The sequence below is a fragment of the Calypte anna genome, chromosome 6, assembly GCF_003957555.1.
Source record: "Calypte anna isolate BGI_N300 chromosome 6, bCalAnn1_v1.p, whole genome shotgun sequence".
Classification (NCBI taxonomy): domain Eukaryota; kingdom Metazoa; phylum Chordata; class Aves; order Apodiformes; family Trochilidae; genus Calypte; species Calypte anna.
The window spans coordinates 35,326,282-35,336,455 of NC_044252.1; positions in this window are offsets into that span (position 1 = coordinate 35,326,282).

Below are 10,174 nucleotides of genomic sequence, written 5' to 3' on the forward strand. Positions count from 1 at the left end.
TTGCTGGCATTAATTTTTGCTTATTTGACATCCAATTTGCCAAATGAATGATGACAGTAATCCTTTCTTCTGCACCATTGCTTTGCCTTATTCCACACTATTCAGGGGCTCTGGGGTCATTCCCCCTCCCTTGTTCTCTGTTCTGTAAGATGAAAGATTTGATTGATTTATACTGATTAAAATAATTCTGAAAAGTTTAATTCAGTTCAGATGATTTTAAATATATGTCTTGTAACTGTTTATGCAGAACATAAGGACTCTTTAATTGTCAATGGAATAGGACAAATATATGACCTCATGTTTGGGAGGAACAAAATATCTGACAACATCTTTCACTAGAAGAGGAGTTAAAAGACTAAGAAGCAGTAATTATAAGAAGATATGGAAAGAAGAGTTCAAAAGGACCTTCTCAAAGGAAAAAGGATAGTGAAAAGATTTTACTTTTTTTTCCAAGTACAAACATTTAGGAAATGGCTACTTTAATAGGAAAGTAGATAGAAAGCAATAGAATGGGAAATTAGACATCTGTAAGTGTAAGGAAGGCAAAAAATCTTCATGCATTTTGAAGAAAAAAATTTTTATCTGTAAAGACAATATTTATCTTCAAGTACATGAGATAATTTATCCACTGAACAGTGTCATGGGGAAGGTGACAGTTAACTCTCCTGCTCAGTGCATGCCTGCTAGTGCAGTTAATATGGACAGTGAAATGTCTTACCTAGAATCATGCAGGAGACAAACTTATTTACTTATTTTATCTACAAGCCTGCCAGTCTGCCCAGGCCAGTTGCAAGCTAGAAGTCACATAACCATGTTAATACTAAATCAGATTAGTGTGATCTGCTTTCTAGTCATTTATCAAGTTGCATAATGTGGGTTTTTTTCTAGAGTTAAGGAGCTTACTTTGTGCTGGATCTCAGTCTTACTCTGACAGTTCTGAGTGGACATTTATCTGTGGTCTTGGCAGCCTATGCTTACTGTATCCCAGCACATCATCTTTATCTATGATCATGTCAAGATGCAGAAAAGTCAAAAAGATAAAGGCAGTTATCTTTGTACATTACCTTTCAATGTGACAAATTCACAGCTGGTTCATCCTGCATCCTTGCATAAGAAAGCTTAATCTTCTCTCTCTGTACTCCTCTGTGCATTACTTTCCAAAGCACCCATTCAGAGGAGTGGTGGGATTTCATGAACAGCCAATCCTAAATTGGTCTGCAAGTTTTCTATGTGCATCCTGAAGCTATCCTTGCAGTTACTCCTGCTTTGAACCTGAAGGAATGCTTAGAAGGCTTCTATCCACACTTGCACTGTACATGACTTTTCTAGATGTGTGATCTGCTTTGAGACCTGCTGGCTGGCATTCACCCGTCTGCTGGGTGGCAGCAGTGACTTCCAGTTTCTGTTGTTAGGTAAATTTCATGTAACTCACAGGGGTAAATTTCATGTGACTCACATCAACTAGAAGATAAAACATGCAAATCTTATGCACAAAACTGTGAGATATCTGTGTGTCCGAATATGTGCCACATAACTCCTTATAATGTGTCCATTTTGCATCGTCAGAGTCTGCATTTCCTTCTTAAGCTAGATGGGCCAGATTGTTTCTGCTTCCAAACGTGCCAGACTACTTCTGCCACTGATAGCATAGTGTTAGCTGTGTGTGTCAAGTTAGACAGGGAAAATTAATAACAAATGGCAAAATAAAAGCTCTTTCACTGGCAGACAAATTCATAAATATAGATGTCTGCTGAACCAAATAAACCATCAAAACAGACCTAAAGTTCCCACCTTAGCCACTGAAGTGGTGAATGTTTCCTGAGATATAAACATTTCTGCAGATAGTGCTGGAAATTAATCAGGAGACAAATCACAGCCAAAAGAAAATTAGCAAATTGGTCCTGGGTTAACTTGGTGACACAGAGCCAAAACTGTCTGGCAACCATTAAAACCTTTAGTTTCATTTTCATTGTATTTTTGCAAGAAATGCCATTCCTATACTATAATCCATGTCTTGCATTACCACTTAGTTTTCACATCAAGACTTAATTTTCTTCTTTACTTTGAATTTAGTATTTCATGTGAGTCTCTGATCATCAACTGCCAGATGTTTCTGCCAGTTTCTCCTAATGACTCTCTACTGTACTTGAAAAATGGTCTTACTTTGAGTTTATTTAGCGGCAAACAGAAAAGAGACACGTTACTGGCTCACTGCAATAATTTTATAATATAGAAAATATTTATGTTTATATAATTGTAACTGGAGAAAACCTTATAAAATAACTTGGTAAAAATAATTTGTGTTGACCAAAACACTATGTTAGCCATGACTTGTTGACTCAGGTATGCAACTTCCTTCTCTGTTGAATAGAAAATTTATTTAATAGATAATTATGATTTGTCTGCCTGGTTTTGAGCTCTTGACTCAGCTCATTCAAGCTGGATAAGAGCTGTTTGGTTGTAGCATTACTTTGGATGGATTTTTTCACCACTCTGAGTTCACATTTGGTCTCCTTCATAGTGCAGTGTCTGCAGGGGTTTGACTGTCTTAGCTAAGCCTTGCCCTTGCCACGGAAGTGAGTACCTGCAGTGTCCAGTGTCAGCTCTGTGGCTCACTTAGAAGCTCACTGTCTTTTGTCAGCATCACCAACAGGAGAAGGTCTGGGACTCAGGTGTCTAGACCTTCATGTCTCTTGGCCAGCTCCTGTCTTGGCCAGCTCCTGTCTGCTGTGAGCAGGGATGCACAACCCAGGCTGATACCATTCTTGCCCATGGCTTTGGAGCAGCTTTAAAGGAGAGAGGTTTAGCAGCCTGGTGGTCAGTTCTGTGTATGTTTTAGAGTAGATTTTCTATATATTCATGAACACTGATTTATAACAATATCTAGCTGCTGATCAGCACTTTCTATCAGTGGATCTGAGGCACTTTGTAAGAGATGCCAAGCTTGTAGCAATTTGCAGAAGGATAAACTGAAGCAAGATGTTCTCCCAGAGTAATGTGAAGGTATCCTAGAAGTAGAGCCCTAAAACTGGGCTTCCGTGGACTTCAGAGCCATCTGGATACAGGCTCCTCATACAAATTAAATTTGTATTCTTCAAGCACCAGAAACCAGCTGGCTCTGTCACTGTTGTCCATGAAATGCTGTGACCGATGCAAACACTCCCACCTCACTTGTAGCCTGGTAGTGACAGGATGGGTGTCACTCCAGAACCCCTGCCCCAGCCCAGAGTGCATTTCAGAATGGCAGTGCTTTCTCCTGGTCCCAGGCCAGAGGCTGAGCCCTCAGAGCAGAGCTGTGAGTGTCATCCTGAGTTATAAAGGCAAAAGGTGACTTGACACTGATTTGTATTGTGGGAAAAGGACTTTTCATTATTCTGCATTAAAGTTCTATGGTCCCAAATTTCTCTGTGGTAAACTCATTTCCACTTCTTTTGTGATAAAGCAGTCTCCAGTCCTTGCAGTGGTCTACACATACCTGAATCAGCTTTAAACTAGGTGGCTGAAGTGCTATCTGGGACTGCAGGATCTAACAGAAATACCCACTGCCCAGTTAACTGGAAGCCATTGAAAGTGATGCTGCTGTTACTGGTCCCTGAGCTAACAAGCATATCTGTGTGGGCAAATCCAGACAGCTTTGTTAGAGTTAAGGGCAGCATGTCTTGTACACAGCACTGCAGCTGTATGCAGATTTTCAAGTTACCATTACAGCAGTTGTTATAAGTGCTCCCAAATCAGTAAAATGGTTAGAACATTTATTTTCAATGCTGGATCATCTGAGATAGTTGCATGTATTAAGAAGCAAATAACTTGTGTAAAAGAGACAGTGTGATATAATTTTCTGCAATTATCTAGGAGTCTAGTCTATGCTCCCCACTGACTCCATGTATTTCCTTATTTGTTGGTTTCTTGAGGTCTGTAGGGAAAATCCATCCCCAGAGATGTCCCAGAAGGGACACTTTGTCATAATACACTGATAGAAACTACGGGCTAGCAATTGTAATGCTATTATAAATTTTTTTTAGTTTTATAGGTAAGTTATGTTTAAATGTATTTGAAGAGAAAGTGAACTTGTACAAATGGACTTCCCTCTGTGTTTGTCAGCCCATGTGACTGTTTCAGAGCATGTCAGCTAAGCTCAGTAAGCTAAGAGAACAGAGTGTCATGTTTATCACTGCTGCTCACTAATGGTTTAAAACTCAGATGATGATATGCAGTGTTAAGCCTGGGATGAAAGTTCAAGTCTTAGGAAGCTTGTGACTCAGAATGGAATCTTTGCTTGCTGTGTAGCTATTGATCTGTAATTCCTTCAGATAAGTACTCTGTCATTTGAATAGACACAGTTTATTTGGCTTTCTACTAATGTTTCTTTTCATACACTTTGCTGCATTACTGTGGCTAGTTGCAAAATGTAGCTTCACTTTGTTTCCATAGTTTTCTTTTGGGTGGGAATGTTAAAAATAAGTGATGTTTAAAAAACATATGTTGAATGTTTCCTTGCACTTTCTCCATAGACTGAAGCATGCAAGCAGGTGAAGTAATAAACAGTTACATGGAACCTGTGCCTGGTGTTCAGGGTTCTGTCAAATTTCAAGTTATGTTTCCATTGCAAAAGAAACCTACAGAAATGTGAGGAATTTTTTGTTCTTGAGAATATAGATGTGACGTTTTGTCAAATGGCAGATAGGGATTTTTCCTGTTTTTTTCCCATTTTCCTTGGGAATTTCTAGGGTAGGCACTAACAGTTGGAACACCATCAATGTTATATAATAAAATTTATCCAAGAGAGTAACAGACTTGGCCCCAAACAAGTATAAATAAATCTGAGTAGAAGACAAGGTCATGTTATGCTTGATTTATATCACACTAATGAGATACCATTGGCTGGATAGTGGCTCTTACTGATTTTGTTTCATTAAAAAATTGCTTTGGAAAACTACCTGAGGAACTGGAGCCTCAGTCCTGAATCTAGAGTCAACTAATGTGCATAAATGTTTGCACATTAAAACCTTTATAAATTGAGCAGATAACTGTTTACAGGGACTTTCCCATAACAATTTTTAACTGTTGAAGAACTGGTGGTGCAAATGAACAGAAGATACTTGGCTTTGGGTTTTTTTCTGGGATTTTTTCTCTGTTTTTATTTGGTACCTACTTGATCAATGAACATACAAGCTGAACACTTCTCAGCCTGCAGGGACTTGCCTGCTGGGTCTTTGTGTAATGTAGAACTGACTGCAGTGGTCACATACATCTTCATGAAACCAGTTTTACATCCTTGTATCTTCTATTGTCTTCCTTGAACAAGCAGAAACAAAAAGAACCAAATGTGTCTGTAGTCTTTTACCAGGAGTGTGCCGCTGCAGAGTGAGAAATTGTGGCCTCTCTGATGTAAGAAGAGCAAAAATCATCTTGTGACCTGCTGCTGCTTGAGGTCTAACCATTATAAAAATTGGACTTTGCTACAAAAATTAGGCTTAAAGTTGAATGCTGTAGAAAGAGTTTGTGATGATTACAGGGGAAATAGAGAACAGTTTGGTTGGTTGGTTTTGCTCTGCTTTTTTTTGTGTGCAGAGGCTTCTACTTGCTGCCATAAGATTAATTGTTCAGTGCAGAGCCAGCTCAAGGTTTCCCAAGGGTGTAGAAAGGAATCACTGCTGCTTCACCAGGGACGGAAACAGATTAATTTTTAGAGGAGGTTCTGAGTTTGGTACCACTTCAACCCTCCACAGTCTCCTAATTCCCACTCAGGTCTGGCCCCAAATGCCTTTCTCTGAAGTGTTCACAGATTAATACCATGTGAGAGCAAGTGGGTAAAAACCTAAAAAATCTGTGGAAATCTTTCATAGTGACACCAAAATTATTTCACTTAGAATCAATACAAATATGAAATAATTGTCTCTTATTTAACTGCTTTTATGCAATGCCCAAGGAATTAGGTTTAACTGTATTTTGCAAAGCATGGAGCTTTAATAAATTAAACAGTCTTACCTGCTCAGATGAGGCCCCAAGCTGCAAGATATTGTTAATGTGTCTTAAGTAAATGCAGCCTGCTAACAAATTATTTCCTTTCTTGGTGCTCAGTATAGGATTGCCTTTTTTTTTGTTTGTTTGTTTTCCTTTTAATTTGACTTAGATTCTTCTAACTATTTGTAGTTAATAGAGCACGTTTTGTTTAGTCACCAACTTTTTTATATATTGCTGGTTACTGAAGTTCCTGCAACTACACTGGTATCTTTCCCAGTGTCGAATGCCCCTTTTGTACACAGCTGCAATCTTTTGAGAAAAGGAAATCTCCACTCTCATTATTTTAATGAGCAAGGAAGCAAAATAATTCCTCCAAGTCACTCAAAAGGGCGAGGCCAAAATTTTTCCATTATGATAGTTCAGTGTTTTCTGAGAACAGACTTCAAATGTGCAATTGCTGGCTTTCAATAACTGTGAAAAAATAAAACTGCAGCTAAAAAAACCCCAAAACACAACAGATAGGGGGAATCAGTTTTAAAAAGCAGGTTCTAACATCTGTAGCACTGTCTGTAGGGGCACACTCACAAACTTATCACCAAGAAACAAATGTTTCAGTGGCACAGCTTGATCAACTAGAAAAGCCTCTTTTACTGATGATTTTTTGCATTGGCTCTTGGATGTTCAGGCTGTTCCTTAGTTAAGGTATCCTCCCATAGAAGGCTCTGAACGGGTTATATATTAAGACACGTCACAATATCTTTGCAATATAGTACACACAGGAGTAGTGACTCCTCTGCTCCCATTCCTGATGTAATGCTCCAGATTTATCTAGGTTTGTAATCTAATCTGTAATAGTCATTATGCATAAACCACCATAATTTCTGCTTCATTTCTAATTTAAACTAAGTGTTTGTGCATTCCTTTCAGCTTCTTCCCTACTGAAGGCATAATAAAATGTGGCCTTAATATATTTAAAAAAAAATACTGTAGTAAAATAAACTTATATTCCTTTTAGAGATATGCAGTTGAAATGGCATTATCAAATACAGTACATTGAAAGATCAATATAAATATGCCTAATTCCAGAGTCACTCATAGACCTCATTTGCTGCTGTTTTTTTTTTAATAACTTATTTACACAGACAGAAATCAGTCTTACCAATTCTGAATTGTCATGTTTGAAATTTTACCCTGCTTGGCAATGGGTGGTTCCCCCTCAAGCTTCGGACCCTTTCCCCCTTCTCTGTGCCTGAAGTCTCTCCCTGTCTGCCAGCGCTTACTGTCTGGCTTCTCTCAAGGCCACACAGTCCCACAAAACATCTGTGTGGCAGAAAATGCTGCTGGCTCTAATTACAGGTGACTAGCCCACATCCTTCTTGGTGACAAGGCAAATGTTTCACCGTCATTTTGAGGAGTGAAGGCCATTGCTGTCATTAGCTGGCAGCATCTTGGGACAGCCTGTCACATGTGCAGAAGCTGAGAGAACCAGTTCAAGTGCACCCCGTGAAATACGACACTGACTTTACAGGTCGTTTCCCTCTTTGTGTCTTGTGGGAATGTAAAATTCAGGGCTAATTCACTTAAGTGCCACATACAGTTTCAGGCACCACTGTTCTCTCAGCACAGTTTTTGTCATTCTGATTTTGTCTAACAGCTGGAATTACTGTAGGCATGTTACAAAAGTGCTACTAGTGACCCGTCCTCTTCACCACCCTATGTTCCCTACTCCAACCAGCAGCATTTTACCATAGCCTGCAGCAGCTTTATTGTCTGCCAACTTACCTCTTCATACCTCTTTGTGTTTGCCAACTTACCTTGCTAAGGAGGCAAGTCATGGGTCAGTTCTGGGCAAGAAAATGAAGACTGCAGTAAGTCAGGCATGTGAGATAATGATGAACAGGAAATCTTCAGTTTGTGTGTGCTCCAAGTTTGCTCATCAAACTTTCAGTATATGGAAGTCCAGGAAAAATAAGTTGATGCTAATGGAAGACGAAAACTTAATAGACGGAGTTAAAGGACTTGTCATACAGTGCTGGAGAACAGCTATCGCTTTAGGTACCTGTTCTCCCTGTGCTCATCAGGCAGTGCTTTGTCTATCTAAATCTAACTGATACTGACTTCAGAAAAAAATCTAGCACAAGAATGCAAAAGAAATATCCATCTCTGTATTATTTGGTCAAGGAAAAACCAAAACAAAACAACAAAAAACAAACCTGCAGTGCCAGATGGGTAGCAAATGTAGAGCAAAGTTGCAAATGCAAACTTGAGATGTTGAAATAAGTGCAACTGCTGTAACTTGTAATAACAGAGCATGTCACAGAGAGTCACTTTCAATGGTAAGATGACCTGCTGAAAAACAAGCAAAACCAAGACAGTATAAAAATATTTCTAAAGGACTTTAAAGAAAAAAGAAACACAAGCTAAAGAGAATGCATTTAAAGTGTAACCAAAATAAAAACTTTTAAAAACAATTTGAACAATGTTCAATGACAGCATAAAACAACAACAAAATAACTGGAAACAATAATTTACCATTGTTTAAAGGGGAGTCAATGTGCAGTCAATAGATTTGTACATCACAGTAGAGCAGATACTATCTATTCTGTGGTATGGTAAATTCAGAGTTCTAGATTAATTCTGACACCCACAAGAATTTAAAATAATGTATAATTTCAAACAATGCAATATTCAACCTTGATTTTAGTTGTGATGTGGATCTTCTGCTGTAGTATTCAGACAGTGGAGCTAGGCTGAATCCTATCATACAAGAACTGGCTGGAGACATTTTAATGTTTCTGTGTATTGATCCTTATTTTATTTATGACACTTCAAATTTTTAAATATTCCTGTTGAATAAATATTATTTTGTGAGTATTTTTGTTGATAGTTTTGATCTACTTAAGCACTGTCTCTTTCCTTTAGTGCTGAGTATATACTAACCATTTAAAAATACCTTTGTTATTTTGGTTATGGTAAGTAGGATAGGTAGTGTTACTCATTTTCACCCTCATTCCAGCTCTCGTTTCTTTATTGATGGGTTGTCTATGATGTGTGTCTGAAGTGTGAACTCTCCAAAATGGGACCTGGATTGTCTTTGCGTTTTTGACTGTGGTTAATACTCCGGGACTCTAATTATCTATTATGTTCCCCAAGAATTACCACACTAACAACACACACAGAGCTGAATGATTTTCATATTCTTGGGGTATCCAGTTTAATTTGTGGAATAATTACTGGGAGTAGTGGAGTATCTGTTGCAGTATTTTGTCTCATTAGGGCACAGAGGTGACAGAGCTACTCATTTTGGGAAACAAACACAAGTAACCATAACTGCTAAGAATTATTAAAGAGTTTAGATACTTCCAGTCATTTTTGTCAGAAATCTGTGATTAGCTATCAATTTTCCTGCTGTACTGTTTTATTTTTTAACATATTTACTAACTCGATCTTTAAAATATTGTGTGTATTTTTGAGCTTTTAGTACTAAAGCTGCTGTTATAATGGTTGTGATTTCATCAGGGATAACAATTATAATGTCTGATAGAAGTTGAAATTCCCCTGAATAGCATTTAACGCATAAGGTAGCTGGGATGTGGGCAGGGGGTTGTAGTGCAGTCTCTCTGTATGTTTAGAGCTGCTGTAGTTGTCCAGCATTAATCTTTTCAGAGCTGCAGTCTTCCCAGTGAACATGTCAGGTGGGCCCCCCCCCCCCTTTTTTGTGCTCCAGCAGTGCAGGGCATGGGGAAGATCCTTCCACCCTCCCTGTTAATGAAGGGAAAGCTTCGTTTTTCCCGTGCTCAGGGAGGGAGCCAAGCAAATGCTTCAGTTGTGCCCATGGAGAAGGAATGATCTGAAGGATACTTGAGCACAGAGCTGTTAGCTGCTGCAGGGGGAGGAAACCTGCAGCTTCTGTAGCTAGGTTTTCTTACAGATAAAGACACAGCAGCAGCAGGAGAGAGGCAGGAGACTGCTGAGAGAGAGGGGCAGAAGAAGAAGGTTTTCTCACTCATTCCTGATCCCTGTTCACTCCACATCACTAAACTTTCCTCTGACCAAAACTTTGTTTCCTGGACTATTACTGGAAAGCAGAAGCATGGAGAATTTGTTCACACTTCAGTTGGAGACAGCAATTTTCTCCTTTTAATCCTGCATATTATTTACAAATTAGAAATTCCAGCATTATACGACATATTTTTGCTAGTGAGAAAAA